We start from the raw sequence: 25372 nt of genomic DNA on the forward strand, positions 1-25372 counted from the left end.
TCCATTGTTTTTCTATGTTCATTAACTGGTATTTTACTATAAAGAACTTTCTCTTTTTTCATCAGTAATTTATTAACTAAATTACATAAGTAATTTAGTTACTTATGTATCAACATATATTCATGGATATTAATTTTATTCTACATGTGTTAATCTATTACTAGCTCATATGAGGCCATTGGGAACTACTTCTAACTGGTTCCTGGATCATTTTGTCATGTAACTATCATTTATTTTTTTACCTCTTCCTTTCTTTGAGCTATAAGATAGTCAAGACTCTTTGTTCTTTTTCTTCCCCAACAATGAAATCAGCTATTCATATGATGATTAAAAAATTAGGAGGGAAAAAACTTGTAGTGAAACAAGTATTAAGTGGCAAGAATTTTAAATGCATAACCTGTTTCAGACACTCAGGGAATCTTTTGGTCTTTCTTATCCATAAAATGATATCTGACTTGTTTGTTCTCTATTGCGATTTAACCAACTATTTTTATGAACAGTAAAGTTTCACATTTATTATATTTTATTCAACATAATTATTATATCCAAGTCAACCTGAGAGTTTTCTAAATCCTTTTATGGTTTTTAACTCCCTCCCATAGAAGTCAAGTAAAAAACAAAATTTTAATTTGATGAGCAAGTAGTTTCTTAATCTCTTTGAACCAAGGCAAAGAAGTGATTTGGGGTTGTAATTTCTCCTGAGAAAATAGGAATTCCATAGAGAAAATACATTCAATGACCTTTTAATAAAGTGCTGTCATAGCCTGTCAAAAACTCACATTTCTGTGAAATGTAAAAAGTTTCTTCACAACACAGAGTACTAATGCTGAATGATAGATTAAAATCTGTGTAGCAGACATTAAATAGTATTAAACCTGATAAGAGTTTATTCAAGTATAGAAATATAAATTATTTTACTCCTACATTCTTTTAGAAAATATTTACTATAGAGATAACTTACAAAGTTTTAAAAAGTATGTGAGCTCATTCAAACTTCACTCAATTTTGGAGAAACTATCAAGACAATTGTGTCTGTAGCTAGACATTACTACTTTTTCAAGAGTCTTTAAATTTGCTACTTTACCTTCTATTGACTAATAAATTTCAAATACAGTGACTTGGTAAGTGCTGGTTTTATGTAGAATTGTTTTTTAAATATCAAATGACAACTACAATAAAATTCATTTTTTACTCCTAACTTTGATCATTTATTGATAATGTGTTTATAAGTTCATTTTGTGTTCATTTACCAGAAATTTTTATTTTACATTTATTAGCATCAAGAATACAGTAATATATAACATAAAGGTGAATATTGATAATAATGTAATACTGATTGCCTACACAATAACATACTGAGAATTCAGAATTTAAAAGGAATCTGAATGGTCTAAATAACAGTCATTACAGTAAAAAAAAAAGTGAGTTTAATGATAAATTGACAAATACTTTATGTTGAATTTTCATGGTAATACATACTTTGAATATGTTCAGAGGGCATTTCCTATAGGTAGATGCATAACGATATGGGGCCCGAAAAAGTTAGGTAAGGAAACAAAAATATATTCATTATTTTTTTATCCAGTAGGCAAATATTTACTAAGAGATAATCACTCATATTTTATTATGGATACACTGATGAAAAGACCAGTGAGAGAAACAGACTTTCATTGTAAAATCAATTAAACTAGCAAATATAAAGAAATACACATGGTACCTATCACAATTCAGTAGATGGAAGATTTAGGGAGGGGTGCTCTTAGGAAGCTAATTACAAGAGTTGATGCTTGGTTAAATATTTACATTCTAGACACTAATGAATGTGATGGGATAATAGATAAACATGGAAAAGATATTCAACATCATTAATCATTAGGAATAGAAATTAAAACCACAATGTCACATATCTATTAGCATAAATATATTTAAGGGTCACCTGGGTGATTCAGTCCATTAAACATCTGACTCTTGATATCAATTTAGGTTATGATCTCAGGATTATGAGATTTAGCTGGTGTCAGGCTCAGCACTGGGCATGGAGCCTGCTTAAGAGTCTTTGCCCGCCCCCCTTTTTCTCCTAACCGCTCTCTAAAAAAAAAAAAAAAAAAAAAGAGTAAATATATTTAAAAAGCCTGACCATAACAAGTTGCCAACGATATGGGGAACTAGTACTCTGTACACACTGGTGAGAATGTACAATGGTACAGCCATTTTTAAAAACTGGGAATATTTTAAGAATAATCATATAGCTACCACACAACACATCCATTTTACCCATTTGCATTTATCCAAGAAAAATGAAAGTATATTTTCATACAAAGACCTGTACATGGATATTTTAGCACATTTATTTGTAATGGCCCAAAAACTGTTAAAGAAAATGTCTATAGTAGGTGATTGGATAAATTATGATATATCCATACAATGAGATTTACTCAACAATACAATGAACTATTGATAAATGAAATGAAATGGATAAATTTAAAAATAATTTTGTGGAATAAAAGAAGACAAAAAAAAAAAGAGTACATTTGTGTGATTCCAGTCATAGGAAATTCTAAAAGTGCAAACTAACCTATTGTGACAGAAACTGGATCAGTTATTTCAAGAAAGATGAGGAGGTAGAGCATGGCAGAATTATCAAGAGGCACAAAAAAATCTAATGGAAGAGATGGATCTGTTTAGTATCTTGATTATGGCGATGTTTTCCTGGGTGACTACATATGACACAAGTTACTGAATTATATATTTTAAGTACTTGGAAGTTATTTGTATGATAATTATACCTGTATAAGTGTGATAAAAAAAATTAGATTCCTTCATCTATCTTACCTTGTTCTTAACACAGTCCTGGTTCACAGAAGTTATTTCTTAGTAGAAAATCTCATTTTATTTAAGTTACATTAAGTAATCACTGTTTTATAATAAAACTTCATAATACAATAGAATAATGATTACCATCAGTTGGGGAGGAATAAATGAGGGTACAAAGGGTGGAAAAAATAAAAGAAACACTGTTATTAAGATTGGGATTTGAGGGGCGCCTTGGTGGCTCAGTGGGTTAAAGCCTCTGCCTGCGGCTCAGGTCATGATCCCAGGGTCCTGGGATTGAGCCCCACATTGGGCTCTCTGCTCAGCTGGGAGCCTGCTTTCTCCCCTCTCTCTCTGCCTGCCTCTCTGCCTACTTGTGGTCTCTGTCTGTCAAATAAATAAATAAAATCTTAAAAAAAAAAGATTGGGATTTGAGTAAAGCAAGAAGAACTAAAAATGAATTTGTTATTTGAGAAATTGTGGTTTTGGGTTTTACATAATCCTGGGAGGAAAAGATGGAAAGATGCATGGGTGAATGTTGGAACACAAACTGGATCCTCGCCAATGTGACTGGGATCATGTGGAACCCTGTGAGAAAACTCCAGGAGATGGGTGGACACCCGGAATAAACATGGGAGGATCCCTGGAGTGTTTTCATGTCCTCCTTTAGATAGATCTGATAAATGTGGAGAATCCTTAACTTGCTCTTGTCATTTAGAACTAAGAGATATTGTCATTTAAGGCTAAGAGATAATCCTTGTTTACTTGTCTCACTTGATTGCCTACACATAAATCACATCTCACACATAGCCCATGCCCTGCACATAAATCTATATATGTTTGTAATTGGATCTTGTGAAAGGTATAAAAGAAGAGATTGTAAGAAATAAAGACGTCTACTTATCATCACTTGGTAGTCCCCCCCATCACTTCAGCTCTGACCACCAGGATCCCCACCTCGCAAAGGTGACAAGTGAAGGAGGGCTGAAGGTGACAAAAATTAATTGTTCATCATTAAGTCCATTAGTTTCATCCCCCTAATAAATGAGATTAAATCTGGTGTTCTTAGAATTTTGTTCTCTTTTGTCTTTCTTACTCTAAGATTATGTGATTGGGGTCTTTTTCTTTTTCTTTTTTTTTTCTTTTTTTTTTTTTTGAGAGGTGAAGGGGCAGAGAGAGAGAATCTTAAGCAGGCTCCATCCCCATCACAGAACCCAATGCGGGGCTCTGTCTCAGGATCCTGAAAACATGACCTGAATAAAGAGTCTGACACTTAACCAACTAAACCACCCAGGTGTCCCTGATCTGTGACTCTAGAATAGAACTGCTAATCACCAGGAGTTCAAAAATAATTCCATAGCCCTTGACATAAACAGTGTTTTTATGTCCTGCTAATTAAATTGCATAACCCTTTATGAATACCATGTTGAAGAAAAACTTACTGGCTCATTATAATGAATAAGTTTCTCTTTAAAATGTCCTACCAAAAATAAAAAGTACATTGTAAAAGAATGATAAATTTCAATTGCTCTAAATTGTGAATAGGAAATCTTTCTTTGAGTATAATACTCTTAATTCATCAACTGAACTTGGTCATATTAAATATGTATTCACATCTGTAAAAGGAAAATAATTCATTTCAATTTGTAATAAGTATCAGAAAACATAAAAGATTCATTGTAATATCTTGAAGCAGATCACTACTTATATTTATAATTTTCAGAATATTGCTGTTAAATGAAATGAAATACAAGTTCTGTACATTGAAAGAACAGATAGAAAACCGATTATATGTCTTTGTTTTTGTTCCACTAAGAATTATATTATAAACAAAGAACAGTGTTATGAAATAATGTGTAAAAAGAAACAGGAATCAAAGTGCTAGAAAAGTCTCTAAAGCTTATCTCTTAGCTATGAAAACAATATTAGAATTATAACCTTTAACAATTTTATGTTGAATCATTTTGAAATACAGGTTTTTCCAGCTATCTAGGAGTATAGTGTATGAAACATGTCATACACCAAAATCACACAAAGAGCAATACAATTTCAAAAAAGTGATACTTCTCTTTGGACTTCTTTTGATTAGTGAAAAATAGCTACTAATGTAGGTCTTTTGTAAAAGCAAAGTGGTTATAACATAAACTTTCAATAGTGAGGGAAACCTGTACCTAAGTTTAATTTAGAAAAATATTCATTACTCTTATTTTTGTAATGATTTTATTTATTTATTTGAGAGAGCAAGAAAAGAGAGTACAAGCATGAAGAGCAGAGGGAGAAGCAGACTCCCCACTGAGCACGGAGCCCAATGTGGGTCTCAACCCCAGGACTCTGGGATCATGACCTGAGCAGAAGGCATATGCTTAACTGACTGAGCCACCCAGGTACCCCTCATTATTATTTTCAAAAAGGAAAAAAAAGTTTATCCAGAATTAGACTGCATTAAGCATCTAAAAAGTAATAATTGCATGCAGGCTGTGTACAGCTTGCACTTTGAAGAAATTTGTAAGAATTAAATGCTAGACTGTTCAACTACTTCCAAAAATCAATGTGGAAAGGGGTCAAAGACAAGCACAGCAATTCCTGTGCATGAATGGACAATTATAAGCTAAAAGAAATGTTTAAATGTTTCACTCCCCTTAGGGAAATCTCTGCCTCAGAATTCTCACTACCTTTAAAAGAAAATCATTTCCTTTGAAAGAAAACACTTTCAAAGACTTCTCAGACTGTGAACTGGCATCAGAAGAAACAGGCTTCATTCTATGGCTATTTACATAACACTTACTACTTAATAGGAAAATAAACGTGGTAAACCATGAGAAGGGAAAGGAAGTGAAAGATAAGGATGAGACAATACAGAAAGGAAAACCAAAATGGTATGTCAAAAAAAGAAGAATTTAGGATTGTAAAGAACTATTATCTCTTGCCTCAGACAAACATTTTTGAAATGTAAATGGTTTAATAATGAATACTTTATTTTATTTTACAATATCCAACTCCCAGCTAACCCACACATAATTATACATTTCATAGATAAAACCAGCCCTTAAGATTTTTACATCAATTAACAAAATGATGGAAAAAATAAATAAAATATTTTATATAAATTTTGCCAAACCTATTAGAACAATCTTTACCAAAAATTGACTAAATTAATCAACTAACCTGTAAATGCTTAGACATAAATTGTTACCATTCTGCTGTCAATAATAAACATCTCAGAATGTTTACCAAAAGTTGGAGGAAGAGTAGAATAGAAATTCAAATTAATCAATTTTATTTTATTTAGCATCCATCTAAAATGGTTTAGAAGATGGAGGAACATGACTTAAAATTGCACTTTCATCCAGGACCAGGAGAATCTATGGACAAAGAGAAAGCAGAGACTTCTGGGGAGGTGGCAGAGTAGGCCAGGAAATTAAATTCACCTTGTCCCACAGATACACTTAGATAATATCCATATCAATGTAAATAACCCAGAAAATGACCCAAAGTCTAGCAGAAAATACTCTTCACAGTTATATGTATAGAAGAGGCCACATTGAAGAGGATAGAAGTATGGAGACATGGTTGGGAGCCAAACTGACTAGTGGGACAGTCTATAGGGAGAGGAATTTCATGGGTGCAGAGAGAGGAAATGGACAGAACATACCAGGAACCCCAGGCACAAGGGACCCACACAGGGAAGACCAATATCTATAGCACTCGGTTTTGAAAACCAGAGGGGCCTAATTCTCGAGTTCTTACAATCAGTGGGACTTAACACCTGGAAATTTAAAAATCAGTGGGCTTGGTTCTGGCAGAGCCAGAGGGTGAAAGGTAAATAAATCCCTGCCTTTAAAGTGGCAGCACAACAAAGAGCCCTGCTGAGATATAGCACTGAAGGAGCCCTTTGAAAAATGCTTTTGGTATATGGGAGGGAGATTTGTTCACTCATCATAGAGAGTGCACAGGAGGGGCAGAGATTGTTGGGAGACTTCTTCAAGAACTGAAGAGCTGATGTGCCATTTCCCTCCCCTACCTCCAGCCTAGATACAGGGACAACTGCAAGAACCTGTTCAGTATGAACACTCTCCACCTAACTTGGTAACAGAACACCCCACTCCCTCATTCTTCTGTAAACTTCCCCCTCTGTAGGAGTTTATATAAAGTGGTGCCACAAGCATGGCATTTTGCAAGCAGTGCCCAAAGAAGCCAAAACCTTTTCAAAGTGACTCCAATACCAAGGAAACAGGAAAATAACCACACATGCCAGTTCAACTGTGGCCCTAGCTGTGGATTGGGGTAGACATCTAGTTTACTGCAGGCCTCAGCCACCAATGAAAGCCTCCCAGGTACAATACGGGGAGAGCATCTAGTAGTTCTGTGCAATCACAGCTTTGGCAAGTGCCTGGTCAGACACAACTCAAGCTCAACTCACCCCAGATTGGCCCATTAACCACACAGAAATCAAATCCTGCCAACAACAGGCAAAGAGATTTATGTAGATACCTGGAATGAAGGCAAACATAGCTCAGCCACAACAGAAGGGCACACAGAACACACACGAGAGACATCACTAAAGTGTCAGGTTCTGGTGAACAGGAGACATTTACCTACAGAGCACCACAGGACTTTTTCTTCATAAACCATTATATGCAAGAGCAGGAGACATAGCTAACACATAGAAATAGACACAGAGTTAGATAAAGTGAGGAGAAAGAGAAATGTGTCTCAAATGAAAGAACAGGACAAAACACAAGCAGAAAGCTAAATAAAATGGAGATAGAATGCTTGATAGAGAATGTAAAGTTATGGTAATAAAGAAACTCTCTGGACTTAAAAAAGAATGTAAGACCTCAGTGAGAGCTTCAACAAAGAGATAGAAAACATAAAAAAGAACCAATCAGCAATGAAGAACTCAAAACTGAAATTAAAAATACACTAGGAGAGGAGTCAAGATGGCAGAGAACTAGCAGGCTGAGAATACATCAAGGTAGCAGGAGATCAGCTAGACAGCTTATCTAAACATTGAAAACACCTACAAATCCAATGGGAGATCGAAGAGAAGAAGAACAGCAATTCTAGAAACAGAAAATCAACCACTTTCTGAAAGGTAGGACTGGCAGAGAAGTGAATCCAAAATGACGGGAAGATAGACAGCGGGGGAGGGGCCAGCTCCCGGCAAGCGGCGGAAGAACGGAGCACAAAATCAGGACTTTTAAAAGTCTGTTTCACTGAGGGACATTGCTCCAGAGGCTAAACCGGGGTGAAGCCATGTGGGGTCAGCATGGCCGCAGGTCCTGCAGGGGCACAGAAGGATCAGGGATGTTGGAGTGTCTCAGAGCTTGCAGGTATTAGAACAGGGAAGCTGGATACAGAGACAGAGCCGAGGACTGAGCTCTCAGCTCGGGGTTACCTTGAACTGGTCGCAGGCTGGGTGAGCTCGGAGCGCGGCTGGAGGCCGGGGATATGGGAGTGATTAGGCGCTGTTCTCTGGGGGCGCACTGAGGAGTGGGGCTCCGGGCTCTTGGCTCCTTCGGGCCAGAGACTGGGAGGCTGCCATTTTCATTCCAGAGGAACTCTATGGAAAGCGTTGAGGGAACAAAAATTCCCAAAAGCAAACCAAGTGGATTACTTAGTCCAGCCCCAGGAAAGGGCGGTGCAATTACACCTCAGGAAAAGACACTTGAGAATCACTACAACAGGCCCCTCCCCCAGAGGATCAACAAAAAGTCCAGCCAGGATGAAGTTCACCTACAAAGGAAAGCAGGTTCAATACCAAGGAAAGCAGCAGAATTCCAGAGGCGGAGAAAGCAAAGCACGAACTCATGGCTTTCTCCCCATGATTCTTTAGTCTTGTGGTTAATTTAATTTTTTTTCAATTTTTCTCTTCTTCTGCTAAACTTTTTTAAACTTTTACCCTTTTCTTTTTTAACGTTTTTTAAATAGTTTCTCTAATATATATATTTTTTCTTTCTTTTTTATATTTTTTCTTTATTTGTTTTCTTTTTTTAATTCTTTCCTTTTTTTCTGAACCTCTTTTTATCCCCTTTCTCCCCCCCCCCCCCATGATTTGGGGTCTCTTCTGACTTGCTTAAAGTGCTTTTTTCTGGGGTCTTTTCCACCCTTTTAGTATTTTACTTGCTCCTTCATATACTTTTATCCGGACAAAATGACAAGGTGGAAAAATTCACCACAACAAAAAGAACAAGAGGCAGTACTGAAGGCTAGGGACCTAATCAATGCAGACATTGATAATATGTCAGATCTAGACTTCAGAATGAAGATTCTGAAGGTTCTAGTCAGGCTCCAAAAAGGCATGGAAGATATTAGAGAAACCCTCTCTGGAGATATAAAAGCCCCTCCTGGAGAAATTAAAGAGCTAAAATCTAACGAAGTTGAAATCAAAAAAGCTATTAATGAGGTGCAATCAAAAATGGAGGCTCTCACTGCTAGGATAAATGACGCAAAAGAAAGAATTAGTGATATAGAAGACCAAATGACAAAGAATAAAGAAGCTGAGCAAAAGAGGGACAAACAGCTGCTGGACCATGAGGGGAAAATTCGAGAGATAAGTGACACCATAAGAAGAAACAACATTAGAATAATTGGGATTCCAGAAGAAGAAGAAAGAGAGAGGGGAACAGAAGGTCTATTAGAGAGAATTATTGGAGAGAATTTCCCTAATATGGCAAAGGGAACAAGCATCAAAAACCAGGAGATGCAGAGAACCCCCCTCAAAGTCAACAAGAATAGGTCCACACCCCATCACCTAATAGTAAAATTTACAAGTCTTAGTGACAAAAAGAAAATCCTGAAAGCAGTCTGGGAAAAGAAGTCTGTAACATACAGTGGTAAAAATGTTAGATTAGCAGCAGACTTATCCACAGAGACCTGGCAGGCCAGAAAGAGCTGGCATGATATATTCAGAGCACTAAATGAGAAAAACATGCAGCCAAGAATAATCTATCAAGCTAGGCTATCATTGAAAGTAGAAGGAGAGATAAACAAACAAAAACTGAAAGAATTTGCAAACACCAAACCAGCTCTACAGGAAATATTGAAAGGGGTCCTCTAAGCAAAGAGAGAGCCTAAAAGTAGTAGATCAGAAAGGTACAGAGACAATATACACCTTACAGGCAATATAATGGCACTAAATTCATATCTCTCAATAGTTACCCTGAATGTTAATGGGCTAAATGTACCAATCAAAAGACACAGGGTATCAGAATGGATAAAAAACCAAAACCCTTCTATATGTTGCCTACAAGAAACTCATTTTAGATGTGAAGACACCTCCAGATTTAAAGTGAGAGGGTGGAAAACAATTTACCATGCTAATGGGCATCAGAAGAAAGCTGGGGTGGCAATCCTTATATCAGATCAATTAGATTTTAAGCCAAAGACTATAATAAGAGATGAGGAAGGACACTATATCATACTCCAAGGGTCTGTCCAACAAGAAGATCTAACAATTTTAAATATCTATGCCCCTAACGTGGGAGCAGCCACCTATATCAACCAATTAATAACAAAATCAAAGAAACACATCAACAATAATACAATAATAGTAGGGGACTTTAACACTCCCCTCACTGAAATGGACAGATCATCCAAGCCAAAGATCAACAAGGAAATAAAGGCCTTAAATGATACACTGAACCAGATGGACATCACAGATATATTCAGAGCATTTCATCCCAAAGCAACAGAATACACATTCTTCTCTAGTGCACATGGAACGTTCTCCAGAATAGATCACATCCTGGGTCCTAAATCAGGTCTCAACCGGTATCAAAAGATTAGGATCATTCCCTGCATATTTTCAGACCACAATGCTCTGAAGCTAGAACTCAATCACAAGAGTAAATTTGCAAAGAACCCAAATAAATGGAGACTAAAAAGCATCCTTCTGAAGAATGCATGGGTCAACCAGGAAATTAAAGAAGAATTGAAAAAATTCATGGAAACAAATGATAATTAAAACACAACGGTTCAAAATCTGTGGGACACAGCAAAGGCAGTCCTGAGAGGCAAATATATAGTGGTACAAGCCTTTCTCAAGAAACAAGAAAGGTCTCAAGTACACAACCTAACCCTACATGTAAAGGAGCTGGAGAAAGAACAAGAAAGAAACCCTAAACCCAGCAGGAGAAGAGAAATCATAAAGACCAGAGCAGAAATCAATGAAATAGAAACCAAAAAAAAAAAAAAATAGAAAAAATCAACGAAACTAGGAGCTGGTTCTTTGAAAGAATCAATAAGATTGATAAACCCCTGGCCAGACTTATCAAAAAGAAAAGAGAAAGGACCGAAATTAATAAAATCATGAATGAAAAGGAGAGATCACAACTAACACCAAAGAAATATAGACAAATATAAGAACATACTATGAGCAACTCTATGCCAACAAATGTGACAATCTGGAAGAAATGGATGCATTCCTAGAGACATATAAACTACCACAACTGAACCAGGAAGAAATAGAAAACCTGAACAGACCCATAACCAGTAAGGAGATTGAAACAGTCATCAAAAATTTCCAAACAGGGGCGCCTGAGTGGCTCAGTGGGTTAAGCCTCTGCCTAGAGCTCAGGTCATGATCTCAGGGTCCTGGGATCCAGCCCCGCATCGGGCTCTCTGCTCAGCATGAAGCCTGCTTACTCCTCTCTCTCTGCCAGTCTCTCTGCCTACTTGTGATCTCTCTCTCTGTGTCAAATAAATAAATAAAATATTTAAAAAAAAAATCTCCAAACAAACAAGAGCCCAGGGCCAGATGGCTTCCCAGGGGAATTCTACCAAACATTTAAAGAAGAACCAATTCCTGTTCTCCTGAAACTGTTCCAAAAAATAGAAATGGAAGGAAAACTTCCAAACTCATTTTATGAGGCCAGCATCACCCTGATCCCAAAACCAGACAAGGATCCCACCAAAAAAGAGAACTACAGACCAATATCCTTGATGAACACAGATGCAAAAATTCTCACCAAAATACTAGCCAATAGAATTCAACAGTACATTAAAAGGATTATTCACCATGACCAAGTGGGATTTATTCCAGTGCTACAGGGTTGGTTCAACATTCGCAAATCAATCAATGTGATACAATATAATAAAAGAAAAAATAAGAACCATATGATACTCTCCATAGATGCTGAAAAAGCATTTGACAAAGTACAGCATCCCTTCCTGATCAAAACTCTTCAAAGTGTAGGGATAGAGGGCACATACCTCAATATTATCAAAGCCATCTATGAAAAACCCACCGCAAATATCATTCTCAATGGAGAAAAACTGAAAGCTTTTCCATTAAGGTCAGGAACACGGCAGGGATGTCCATTATCACCACTGCTATTCAACATAGGACTAGAAGTCCTAACCTCAGCCATCAGAGAACAAAAGGAAATTAAAGGCATCCACATCGGCAAAGAAGTCAAATTATCACTCTTCACAGACGATATGATACTATATGTGGAAAACCCAAAAGACTCCACTCCAAAACTACTAGAACTTGTACAGGAATTCAGTAAAGTGTCAGGATATAAAATCAATACACAGAAAGCAGTTACATTTCTGTATACTAACAACAAGACAGAAAAAAGAGAAATTAAGGAGTCAATCCCATTTACAATTGCACCCAACACTATAAGATACCTAGGAGTAAACCTAACCAAAGAGGCTAAGAATCTATATGCAGAAAACTATAAAGTACTCATGAAAGAAATTGAGAAGACACAAAGAAATGGAAAAATGTTCCATGCTCCTAGATTGGAAGAATCAATATTGTGCAAATGTCTATGCTACCTAAAGCAATCTACACATTTAATGCAATCCCTATCAAAATACCATCCATTTTTTTCAAAGAAATGGAACAAATCATCCTAAAATTTATATGGAACCAGAAAAGACCTTGAATAGCCAAAGGAATATTGAAAAAGAAAGCCAAAGTTGGTGGCATCACAATTCCGGACTTCAAGCTCTATTACAAAGCTGTCATCATCAAGACAGCATGGTACTGGCAAAAAACAGACACATAGATCAATGGAACAGAATAGAGAGCCCAGAAATAGACCCTCAACTCTATGGTCAACTAATCTTCGACAAAGCAGGAAAGAATGTCCAATGGATAAAAGACAGCCTCTTCAATAAATGGTGCTGGGAAAATTGGACAGCCACATGCAGAAAAATGAAATTGGACCACTTCCTTACACCACACACGAAAATAGACTCCAAATGGATGAAGGACCTCAATATGAGAAAGGAATCCAGCAAAATCCTTGACGAGAACACAGGCAGCAACCATTTCAACCTCAGCCGCAGCAACATCTTCCTAGGAACACCGCCAAAGGCAAGGGAAGCAAAGACAAAAATGAACTATTGGGATTTCATCAAGATCCAAAGCTTTTGCACAGCAAAGGAAACAGTTAACAAAACCAAAAGACAACTGACAGAATGGGAGAAGATATTTGCAAATGACATATCAGATAAAGGGCTAGTGTCCAAAATCTATAAGGAACTTAGCAAGCTCAACACCCAAAGAACAAACAATCCAATCAAGAAATGGGCCGAGGACATGAACAGACATTTCTGCAAAGAAGACATCCAGATGGCCAACAGACACATGAAAAAGTGCTCCACGTCACTCGGCATCCGGGAAATACAAATCAAAACCACAATGAGATATCACCTCACACCAGTCAGAATGGCTAAAATTAACAAGTCAGGAAATGACAGATGCTGGCGAGGATGTGGAGAAAGGGGAACCCTCCTACACTGTTGGTGGGAATGCAAGCTGGTGCAACCACTCTGGAAAACAGCATGGAGGTTCCTCAAAATGTTGAAAATAGAACTGCCCTATGACCCAGCAATTGCACTACTGGGTATTTACCCTCAAGATACAAACGTAGTGATCCGAAGGGGCACGTGCACCCGAATGTTTATAGCAGCAATGTCTACAATAGCCAAACTATGGAATGAACCTAGATGTCCATCAACAGATGAATGGATAAAGAAGAGGTGGTATATATACACAATGGAATACTATGCAGCCATCAAAAGAAATTAAATCTTGCCATTTGCAACAACGTGAATGGAAGTAGAGGGTATCATGCTTAGTGAAATAAGTCAATCAGAGAAAGACATGTATCATATGATCTCCCTGATATGAGGAAGTGGAGATGCAACATGGGGGTTAGGGAATAGGAGAAGAATAAATGAAAGGAGATGGGATTGGGAGGGAGACAAACCATAAGTGACTCTTAATCTCACAAAACAAACTGAGGGTTGCTGGGGGGAGGGGGTTGGGAGAGGGAGAGTGGGGTTATGGACATTATGGAGGGTATGTGCTATGGTGAGTGCTGTGAAGTGTGTAAAACTGGCGATTCACAGACCTATACTGCTGGGGATAAAAATACATTATATGTTTATAAAAAAAAATAAGAAATAAATAAAAAAATTTTTAAAAATACACTAGATAGAATAAATTGTAGAGTAGAGAAACTTGAAGAATAAATCAGTCATCTGGAGCTAAAGACTAATGGAAAACAATCAAGCTGACAGGAGGAAGGAAAAGAACTAATCAACAATGAAAATAGATTAAGTGACACCAACAAGCATAACAACATTTGCATCATACGAATCTCCGGAAGAGAAGAGAGAGAAAAGGGGGCAGAAAATTTATATGAAGAAATAGCTGCAAACCTCCAAAATTGGGAAATGAAACAGACACCCAGATCCAGAAGGCACAGAAAACCCCCAACAAGATCAATGTAAGTAGGTCCACACCAAGAAACATAGTATTTAAAATAGTAAAATGTAGGGGCGCCTGGGTGGCTCAGTGGGTTAAGCCGCTGCCTTCAGCTCGGGTCATGATCTCGGGGTCCTGGGATCGAGTCCCATATCGGGCTCTCTGCTCAGCGGAGAGCCTGCTTCCCTTCCTCTCTCTCTGCCTGCCTCTCTTGTGATTTCTCTCTGTCAAATAAATAAATCTTTAAAAAAAAAAAAAAAAAAAAAAAAAAAAAAAAAAAAAAGTAAAATGTAGTGATAAATAGAGAATTTTAAAAGAAGCAAAGGGAAAGCAAACATTTATGAACAAGGGAAACCCATAAGGCTACGAGCTAATTTTCAACAGAAATTTTGTAGGCCAGAAGAGAGTGGCATGATATATTTGAAGAGCTGAAAGAAAAAAAAAATTGAACCAAGAATCTAGCAAAACTATCTAGCAAAACTATCATTCAGACTAGAAGGAGAGATAGAGTTTTCCAGACAAATGAAAGTTAAAGGGATTCATCACCACTAAATCAACCTTACAAAAAGTGCTAAAGGAAAGATAAGTGGAAAGATAAGTCAGTAAGTAGGAGTAAGAAAACTAGTAAGCACAAAAACTGTAAAATTAAGTGTATCTATATAAATCAGTCAAGGGATTAATAAAATAACATAATGCATGGTACTATATATCTAAAATGTGGGGAGTAAAGGAGTAAAAATTTAATGCTTTCAGAATGGGTTCAAAATTAAACAATGATCAACTTAATGTAGACTTATATGCATAAGATGTTATAAGTAAACCTAACAGTAACTACAAATTGAAAACTGGTATTAGATATGTCAAAATTAAATAGCACAGATAGGAATCCATATATATTACTGAAGAGAGTGACTAATCATCAGAGAAGAGAGCAAGAGAAGAAACAGGGAAGAACTACAAAGCAACATTAAAACAAAAGACAAAATGGCAATAAATACATACCTGTTAGTAATAAACTTGAATGTAAGTGGGCTAAATACTACAGTCAAAAGATGTAGGGTGATGAGAGAGATAAAAAAGGAAGACCTTTCTATATTCTGCCTACAAAAGACTCATTTCAGACCTAAAGATTCATGCAGATTGAAAGTGAAGGGATGGAAAAGCATTTTCCATGCAAATGGAAATGAAAAGAAAACCAGACTAGCAATACTTATATGGGACAAAATAGACTTTAAAACAAAAACTGAGACAGAGAAGGATGCTACATAATCATAAAAGGAACAATCTAGCAAAAAGATAAAACAATTGTAAATATTTATGCACCCAACATGGGAGCACCCAAATATATAAAGCAAACATAAATAAACATAAAGGAAGTAAGATAATAAAGCAATAACAGAAGGGGACTTTAAAACCTCACTTACATCAGTGGACAGATCATTCAAACAGAAAATCAACAAGAAAACAGTGGCTTTAAATGACAAACTGGACTAGAGAAAGCCAGCAGATATATTCAGAACATTCCTTACTAAAGCAGCAGAATACACATTCTTCTCAAGTACACATGAAACGTTCTTCAAAGTAGAGCACATGTTAGGCAACAAAACAAGTCACAACAAGACAAACCATAAGAGACTCTTAATCTCGGGAAACAAACTGAGGGTTGCTGGGGGGTGGGTGGGTGGGGAGAGATAAGGTGGCTGGGTTATGGACATTGGGGAGGGTATGTACTATGGTGAATGCTGTGAATTGTGTAAGACTGATAATTCACAGACCTGTAGCCCTAATGCAAATAATACATTATATGTTAATAAAAAAAGAAAAAAAGAAAGAAGAACTGATTAAAGTCATATCATGCATCTTTTCCAACCACGATGCTATGAAACTAGAAATCAACCACAAGAAAACATCTGGAAAGAACACCAAGTACATGGGAGATTAATTAACATTCTACTAAACAATGAATGAGTCAACCTAGAAATCAAAGAGAAAATTAAAAAAAAAATACATGGAAACAAATGAAAATGAAAACTCAATGGTCCAAGTCTTTAGGATACAACAAGGCCATCTAAGACAATTATCAGCAATATGAGCCTACCTCAAGAAGCAAGAAAAATCTCCAATAAAAATTTAGCCTTCCACCTAAAGGAACTAAAAAAAGAACAAACAAATCCCGAAACAAGTAGAAGGAAGGAAATCATAAAGATTAGAGCAGAAATTATATGGAAACAAGTAGAAGGAAGGAAATCATAAAGATTAGAGCAGAAATTATATGGAAACTAAAGAAAGAGCAGTTGAACAGATTGATGAACTAGGAGTTAGTTCTTTGAAAACATTAACAAAATTGATAAATCTTTAGCTAGACCCATCTAAAAAAGAGAGAGGATTCAAATAAACAAAATCAGAAATGACAGGGAAGAAATAACAATTGACTCCTCAGAAATACAAAGATTTTTAAGAGAATATTATGAAAAAATATATGCCAACAAATTGGACAACGTAGAAGAAATGGATAAATACCTAGAAACATGTAACCCCCCAAAACTGAAGAAGGAAGAAATTGAAAATTTGAACAGACTGATTACCAGCAGTTTTTTTAATCAGTAATCAAAAAACTCCCCCCCCCCAAAAAAAAATCCCCCAAAGACCAAACTAGACAGCTTTAGGGGTGAATTTTACCAAGTATTTAAGGAAGAATTCATTACCCTTTTTTTCAAACTTTTCAAAAAAATAGAAGAGGAAGAAAAGCTCCAAATTCATTCTAGAGGCCAGAAATACCTGGTTTTTGATACCAAAACCAGATAAAGGCACTACAAAAGAGAACTATAGGCCAATGCCTCTGATTGAACATAGATGCAAAACTCTTCAATAAAATATTAGCAATCAAGTGGGATTTATTTCTAGGATGCAAGTGTGGTTCAATATTTGTAACTCAGTCAACATGATACATCATATCAAAAAGAGAAAGGATAAAAATCAGATGATCATTTCAATAAATGCAGAAAAAACATTGGACAAAGTACGACCCATTCCTGATTTTTAAAAAATCCTCAACAAAGTAAGTTTAGGGGGAACATACCTCAACTTAATAAAGGCCAAAAATGAAAAACTTACAGTTAACATCACGCTCAATGGTGAAAAACTGAGAGATTTTCCCCTAAGATTAAGAACAGGACAAGGATGTTCCCTCACCAATTTTAATCAACATAGCACTGCAAGTATTAGCTACAGCAATCAGAAAAGAAAAAGAAATAAAAGGCATCCAAATCAGTAGGAACTACAACTTCCAGTATTTGTAGATGGCAGACACTCTATATAGAAAACCCTGAAGACTTCACCAAAAAATTGCTAGAACTGATAAATGAACTCAGTAAAGTCACAGGTGACAATATAAAGAAATCTGTTTCATTTCTATGTACTAATAATGATGCAACAGAAAGGAAATTAAGAAAACAATCCCATATACGATTGCACCAAAAAGAATAAAATATCTTGGAATAAACTTAACCAATGAAGTGAAAAACCTGTACTCTGTAAACTACAAAATACTGACGAAAAAAATTAAAGATTACACAAAGGGAAAAATAGTCCATGCTCATGGATTGGAAAAACAAGTATTGTTAAAATAGCTGTACTGCCCAAAGCAATCTACAGATTTAATGCAATCTCTTTCAAAATACCAACATCATTTTCATAGAAATAGAACAAATAATCCTAAAACTTTTATGGAACCACAAGAGATCCCAAATATTTAAAGCAATTTGGAAAAAGAAGAAAACTGGAGGTATCCTGGATTTAAAGATGTATTACAAATCTGCAGTAATCAAAACTGTATGGTAATGGCACTAAAATAGACACATAGATGAAAGAACAGAATAGAGAGACCCCAGATTTACCTGTGCTTATACTGTCAATTAATATAGGACAAAAGAGAGAAGAATACACAATGGGACAAAGACAGCAGCAAATGGTGTTGGAAAGACTGGACAGCTACATACAAAAGAATGAAGCTGGACCATTTTCTTACACCATAGACAAAACAAACAAACAAACAAACAAAAAAAACCCTCAAAATGGATTAAAGACCTAAATGTGACACTGATATCACAAAAATTGTAAAAGAGAGCACAGGCAGTAATTTCTTGAACAACAGCCATAAAAACATTTTTCTCCTGGCTCCTAAGGCAAAGGAAACAGAAGCAAAAATATCCTATTGGGATTACTCAAAATAAAAAGCGTCTGTGCAGCAAAGGAAACAATCAACAAAACTAAAAGATAAACTACTGAATGGGAGAAAATATTTGCAAATAACATATTCAATAAGAAGTAATATCTAAAATATATAAAGAACTTATACAACTCGGGGCGCCTGGGTGGCTCAGTGGGTTAAAGCCTCTGCCTTCGGCTCAGGTCATGATCCCAGGGTCCTGGGATCGAGCCCCACATTGGGCTCTCTGCTCTGAGGGGAGCCTGCTTCCTCCTCTCTCTCTGCCTGCCTCTCTCCCTAGTTGTGATTTCTCTCTGTCAAATAAATAAAATATTAAAAAAAAAGAACTTATACAACTCAACACCCAAACAACAAATAATCCAAATAACAAATTAAACAAATAAAAATGAGCAGAAAACATGAACAGACATTTCTCCAAAGAAGACATAGGAAAAGATGCTCAACATCACTTACCATCAGTGAAATGCAAATCAAAACCAACGAGATTCACCTCACATTGTCAGAATGGCTAAAATCTAAAACACAAAAAACAAGTGCTGACAAGAATGTAGGAAAAAAGGAACCCTCATGCACTGTTGGTGGGTGGAAATGAAAACTGGTTTAGCCACTGTGAAAAACATGGAGATTTCTCAAAAAATTTAAAAATAGGGGTGCCTGGGTGGCTCAGTGGGTTAAGCCTCTGCCGTAGGCTCAGGTCGTGATCTCAGTGTCCTGGGATGAGCCCCACATCAGGCTCTCCACTCTGCAGGGAGCCTGCTTCCCCCTCTCCCTCTGCCTGTCTCTCTGTCAAATAAATTTTTTTTGAAGTTTAAAAAAAATTTAAAAATAGAATTACCATGACCCAGTAGTGCCATTGCTGGGTATTTATCAAAACATATGGGAACATATGGGAACACTAATTCAGAAAGATATATGTATTATGTTTATTGCATATTAACATATTATTATATGTTTATTGCAGCATTATTTACAGTAGCCAAAATATAGGAACAATCCAGATTCCCATCAAGAGATGAATGGATAAAGAAGTGGTATATGTATCTGATGAAATATTACTCAGCCCTAAAGAAGAGTGGAATCTTACTCTTTGCCACAATATAGATGGATCTAAATATATAATGGTGAAATAAGTCAGTCAGAAAATTATAAATGCCATATGTTTTAACTTACACGAGGAATTTAAGAAAGAAAACAAATGAAAAAAAGAGACAAAGACTTAAATAAGGAGAACAAATTTGTAGTTACCAGAAGAGAGGGTAATGAATTAAATAGGTGAAGGAGATTAAGAGTACACTTATCACAATGAGTACTGAGTAATGTATGGAATTGTTGAATTACTATATTGTACACCTGAGACTAACATAACACCATGTTAATTATACTAGAATTTTTAAAAAATAAATTTTTAAAAATAAAGGGAATATTTGAGCTAAAAAGTGTTTTTAAATTAAAAAAATAAAATTACACTTCCTTTTTTCCTGGATTTTTAGAATTAATACTATCCTTTTTCCTCCATGACTAGAGATAATTATATTGTAGTGGTCTCAATAATAGTGTTCAATGTACATGTGCTCTTTTACTTAAAGAGTCCTTTTACATAAGTAAAAGATATATATTCAGAATTATGTTCTGGATTAGAATATGATCATATAATACAATTGTATCCATTATAAATGTGAGGGAGATTAACATTTAAAATATATGAAATTATTGATTAAGTTTCTGGAATTATGTTTCGTAGAATCCATTAGTCTAAATGAGAACCAAATGGAAAAAAAAAAAACCCTCTTGTGTTCTTTTATGATCATTAAGAGGTCATCATACTTTTCATAATCATTTCCACACATCACTCTACATACTTACCCCCATGCATTTTTGGATGACCTAACTTTCCAAACTCTAAGACCTCTTCTAGTTTTCTTCACGCTCCCTAGTGAAGTATCTCAACAGAGTGTCTACTCTTAACAAATTCCAGAACATGTCCGTCATAGCCATTACAAAGTTTTTTTGAGTACCTACCCACTGTGTAGAACTGATTGTTCCAGTAATTAAGGAAAGAGCTAGAATTAGGTGAAAGAAAACAGCCCAGCATTATTAAAAAAAAAAAAATGGTGAATACTTGTTTTCTCTATTCTTTTTCTAGAGCAATGTAGGTGTTTATCCACAAGAAAGGCAATCTCCCCTCATTGAATCTGACATAGGAAAGAACCAGTTATTTGAAGTTTACTTCATATCCTGGTTTTCTATTTCTCCTGTGAAACATTTCCTAGAGACTTTGAAGTTGATCTCAGTTATGGTTGGTCCCACTAAGAGCAAGATTTTTCTTTTACTTCTCAATTTATTACCTTTCATGGCCATTCAAAATGTGGAATGACAAGGCATCAGATGTATGTAACTGTAGCTCAAAATGAATGATACTGTGAGTGGTGGTGGTTAGAGATTCACATTGAAACATCCCCCAAATGTGGAAACCACACTTCAAATAGACATGTGAAAAAAACTAATGCTTCTCCCTATTTAATAAAAAATTAAAAAAAATAAAAAATAAAAAAATAAAAAATAAAAGAACTAATGCTTCTCAAGACTTTATTATAACTGTACAAAAAAATTAGTGTTATCAGATATAAGATAACTATTCATGAATATATATTGTTTGTATGACAGGAAAACAAAAGGAAAATAATTAAGTTACATAGATCTGTGGTAGATACGTTTGTTTTTTTTTTTTTTTTTTTTTTTCTCATTTTATTTATTTTTTCAGCGTAACAGTATTCATTCTTTTTGCACAACACCCAGTGCTCCATGCAAAACGTGCCCTCTCCATTACCCACCACCTGTTCCCCCAACCTCCCACCCCTGACCCTTCAAAACCCTCAGGTTGCCCCAACCTCCCACCCCTGACCCTTCAAAACCCTCAGGTTGTTTTTCAGAGTCCATAGTCTCTTATGGTTCGCTTCCCCTCCCCAATGTCCATAGCCCGCTGTGGATGGAACTAGAGCGTATCATGCTTAGTGAAATAAGTCAATCGGAGAAAGACAACTATCATATGATCTCCCTGATATGAGGACATGGAGAAGCAACATGGGGGGGTAGGAGATAGGAGAAGAATAAATGAAACAAGATGGGATTGGGAGGGAGACAAACCATAAATGACTCTTAATCTCACAAAACAAACTGGGGGTTGCTGCGGGGAGGTGGGACGTTTGTTTTCTTAATACCACCTCAGATTGTCAGAATAGATTTGAGGGCCTTTTATATGTGGAACACAATGTGAAAGTTGTTGATTTTATTCTTTAAAAATATTCTGTTATATTTCCCAAAGAACAAAAGCAATCTAGCAAGCACTCTTAAAAGAAACACAATACATAGCAAAAAGCTTTAAGCAGAAGCTACCAGAGAAGAGCTTCTGTTCTCAAATAGTCATAGGGGTAACCAAAGTGCATCTCCTGGTTGGGAACAGGCTGGCACTTTCGCCAAAAGTTTGATTAACAGAGCTTGGACTGCTGACCAACCACTCAGTATCAAGTGCACTTGCTAAACATGATATTAGTCTTTAGGATCCAAACAGTGGCAACTTTTTACATATATGATGGCATGTTAAGCTTATTAAGAATCGTAGAGTTAACTGTGTAGTTATATATCACATGTGTATTAGTTTACTGGGGACACCTTAACAAAGTAACACAAGATTTAACAAGGCCATCCTCCCTCTGAAAGAGTAGAGGAAGGATCTATCCCAGACCTCTCTCCTAGTGTTTAGTACTTCGATAGTATATTGTGTATATCTTCAGTCTTCACGTGGTATTCGTCCTGTGTACATGTCTATGTCCAAATTTTCCCTTTTTATACGTACACCACACATATTGGCACCCACCCAATTTCAGTTTGACCTCATCCCAACTAATTGTATCTGCAATTAACTTACTTTCCAAAAAGATCGCTTTCTGAGGTTACCAGAGGCTAGGACTTTAACAATGTGAATCTTTAGCAGGTTACAATTCAACCCACAACAACATGTAAATGTTTCCTACAAGCAAAAGATTAATATATTCTCACACTCAGACTTTGGAATAGTATTTGTAAGTCTCACATTATTCATGCATAAATCAAAACATATTAGGTTGTATAAGCAAAATGAAACCCACTTGTTTGTCTCTAATAAAGTTCCATTTTGGGGAAAATAACCATGACTTGTAGATGAGCAGTAAGAATGAGTTCAAAAGCTACTTCTCCAAGATTTTCAAGATTTCAAATCCAGTGCCTTTATCTATTAAGCAAAATTTGACCTTGAAATGTGCTGTTACTGAAGATTGATGGAATATGTGTTTACTGGAAGAGTTATTTGATTTTTTTTTTGAGGGCATACAGAGAACCAATCTGAAATTGGCTGAAAGCTAACTCTTTCAGAACAAAAGTGAAATAATTAACTCATTTTCACTTTATCTGATGATTTCTTAACAGACAAAGCCCTGTGAAACCACTTCTAACAGGAAGGGGGAAAAAAAACCACCCCTTTTTCTTTTATAAAAAGCGTTAGCAAACAATTGTGGCTAGGCTTTAAAGTTTACACCTGTGATGCATATTTTATACCCGGTCAACATCAAAGGGAAAATAAAGGGCTACTGATTTTCCATTTTATAGTACCTGTATATTTCTTCCTATGTCTTTAGTTTCAAAGGCTTAGAAAGCAAAGCCACTAGTTCCTCAGATTAAGAAGGACCGGACCTTTTAAAATATGTATGATCAGATTTTCAATAAACCTAAACTGCAATAGCCTCCCAATTCATTTTTTAAAGACTTTTATTTATTTATTCCGTTGAAAAAGAGAGAGAGCATGAGTGGGGGTAGGAGCAGAAGGGGAAGGAGAAGGTGAGGGAGAGCATCTCAAACAGACTCTGCACTGAGTATGGAGGCCTCAGTGGGACTCCATCTCATGAACCAAAGCCCAGAGTCAGACATTTAACCGAGTGAGCCACCCAGGTGCTCCTCAAGTCATTTTAACACAAGAAATATTTGTGGATTGCTAACAATATGAAACACATTATATATAGCAAGCACTGTGAAAAGTACAAAGGAGAGTAAGATATGGTCCCTTGCCATGAAGATGCCATAGTTCATGTAGACAAATGGAAGTAGCCAAACTAGAAAACTAAAGACAAGAGATATCACTGTAGAATTAATTTTTAAGTACAATATTAATTATACTTAAATTAATTTTTAAGTACAATCTTTATAACAGTAGTAATAATAGTATGCTTAACAATGATATGGTGCTTTTTGTATGCCAAGTGCTGTTCTAAATGCTTTATATATGCATATTTAATCTTAATAACAATATCATGATAGAGATACTTTTATTATCCCTATTGTGGCAATGAAAAGAAATTGAGACAAAGTGAGATTATGTAAATTGGTTTCTGAGACTACACAGTTAATAAGACTTGCAGCCATGATTCAAACTTAGTGAGTTTGTCTGCAGAATCTTTCCTCTTGTCCATTACCATGTGCTGTTTCTCTACTCTTCAAATCTCTGGTATCAGTTGACAAACTAGGGTATTATCAGTCTGGATACTAACACAACATACCCCAAACAATAGAAGTAATCAAAAACATAAAAATGAAGAAAGCTCTTTGTCACCAAACCAAAAACTGAGAAATGTCTTTCAAAGGTTATAAACTGGACCAGATTAGGAGAATATTGGAAAAAATATCAGATGCTATAGATATCGAATGGGGAGGCATTGCTAGTTCCCCCCTCTAGCAAATGCCTCTTGGATCTAGTTTAAGGGAAAAATTTCACAAAAGTAAGTGGAAAGTTCAAGGAATGAACCTTACTTGCAATAAGTCTAAGGAAAAGAATAGATCGTGGAAGAAGAAAGGGCATCCTTGAAAGACTCAATTCCTGCTGCAGAAGAGCTCAGTCACAGAGCTAAAGGAGAAATGCCATAGGAGCTCTCTCTACTCTGGCAATCCATCCTTTTAGTCTAGAGGAAAACTACCTGGAAAAGGTAGGGTCAAGGAATGAGGGCAGGAATGATCATCCACAGAGTTGCTATTTACAGTGAAGTGAGCAGAAGTACAACAATGAGAATCTGGCACATGGGGATTCACCCACTGATTTTTTTTTTTTTCCCCTGAAGGAGAAGATGACAATGATTAGGGAGATTTGTTTAGAAATTATTTTACTCCAGACTTACAAATTGAAATTTCTGATTGCCTTGGCTTACTTCCACATCCCATTTCAGAAGTGAGTAATACACAGAAAAGAAGCAGCATTAGGCCTATCCCAAGATATTTGTTTTCTAAAATCAGGAAAAGAATATAATAAGCAAAAAACGACCCCCCCCCAACCATCAATGCTATCAAATCCTTGTAAGAAACAGGAGGAACACTCCATATTTTGTGCTTTTTAAATATAATTATTACTACTATCAAATGGCCACACTATTCAGACCCAAAGGAAGAAGAAATCCCTACCAGATAGCCAATTATAAAAAAAGACCTTGTTGACGAGGCTGATTAGTAAAAATATGGCTTGACTGAATTGTACACACTCATCTGCCTAACTAATCAGGATGAATGCTGGCATCCATTTATTTCTGGCT

General features: G+C 36.0%; 1 pseudogene; it reads left to right on the plus strand.

Annotated features, from left to right (window-relative positions):
- Window positions 1-1526: 1526 nt before the first annotated feature.
- Window positions 1527-25372, plus strand: part of LOC123943427 — a 42279-nt pseudogene continuing 18433 nt past the window's right edge.

The sequence above is a fragment of the Meles meles genome, chromosome 1 (assembly GCF_922984935.1).
Source record: "Meles meles chromosome 1, mMelMel3.1 paternal haplotype, whole genome shotgun sequence".
In the NCBI taxonomy this organism is placed as follows: domain Eukaryota; kingdom Metazoa; phylum Chordata; class Mammalia; order Carnivora; family Mustelidae; genus Meles; species Meles meles.